This window comes from Pundamilia nyererei, unplaced genomic scaffold, assembly GCF_000239375.1.
Source record: "Pundamilia nyererei isolate P.nyererei 1_Seehausen unplaced genomic scaffold, PunNye1.0 scaffold00168, whole genome shotgun sequence".
Lineage (NCBI taxonomy): Eukaryota > Metazoa > Chordata > Actinopteri > Cichliformes > Cichlidae > Pundamilia > Pundamilia nyererei.
The window spans coordinates 195,886-197,141 of NW_005187569.1; positions in this window are offsets into that span (position 1 = coordinate 195,886).

The window sequence follows — 1,256 nt, forward strand, 5'->3', positions numbered from 1 at the left end:
AGATTTTGATTTTCTCACAAACACCAATAGTTTTTATAGCTTTTGGGTTAGTGGAGTTCTTAATTGAATTAAGATACTGTACAAGTTCAAAGGAGAATACATAAAAAGAGGGATGTCTTCCTAAACATTTGGACTTGTGAATATGAAATTTAGCCATTAAAATTAACAAGTTAATCATATATAATAATAATAATAATGGATTGCATTTACATAGCGCTTTTCGGGACCCCTCAAAGCGCTTCCTCAATACCACTATTCATTCACTCTCACATTCATACACTGGTGAAGGCAAGCTACAGTTGTAGCCACAGCTGCCCTGGGGCAGACTGACAGATATCTGTTATCAAAGTTGAATTGTCTTTGGTTTTTGTGTAGACCAAATAAAACATATTTCCAAAACAGTACAAATCCTTTAAATACATTTTCTGAGATAAAAACACATAAACTCTGCCAAAAAAGATGTATAGTAGATTTCTTGGAAGTTTTACAAAAGCTACAGCTTGTATCAATGTCTAAATTGAATTTGCTTTAAAGATAATCTTTAGAAGGATAAATTCTGTGTATTAATTTATAAGAAATATCTTTAATTTTATTGGTAATTAAAAACTGATTCGGGAGTCGCCAAACTTCGTTCCACATAATACCATCTGACAACCGGTTCCAGAAAAAAATTACATATGGTACCGTGGTTATGCTTCTCTGAAATAAAGATCTGATAGATTTATTGTTGTTTTTAGATTGCTTAGAAAAGCAAATCTTGCCAACAAAAGTTTGTATAGGAGATGCCAACGGCCTGTGGAATGAAGTGATATTAGGTTGATTCTTAAACAGCATACAAACCCGTGATGGTATTGAGCCAAATACTTTTGTTTAATCATGACGATTTATAGCTAAATTGAAATGTAAACAAAATTCTTCATAGGAGAAAAGCATACCATTCGAATCAAATAATTGGTTGACTAAAACAATGTTATTCCTAAACCAACTATCTAAGAAGAGAGATTTTCTTTTAAATAAAATATCCTTGTTATTCTAGATATAATAACTGTGTGGACTAAAGTTATGCTTGTAAACAAGAGTCCATGCTAAAAAAGCTTGACGATGAAAAGCAGAGACTTTTATAGGGATTTTATCAATATCTTTTTTTATTTTTTATTCATATTTTGGATGGACAGAAACATTAACAAATATACAACTGGAATAATCATACTGTCAGTTCTCTGTCCGTTTCTTAACAACAACCAACAAATAAGGAC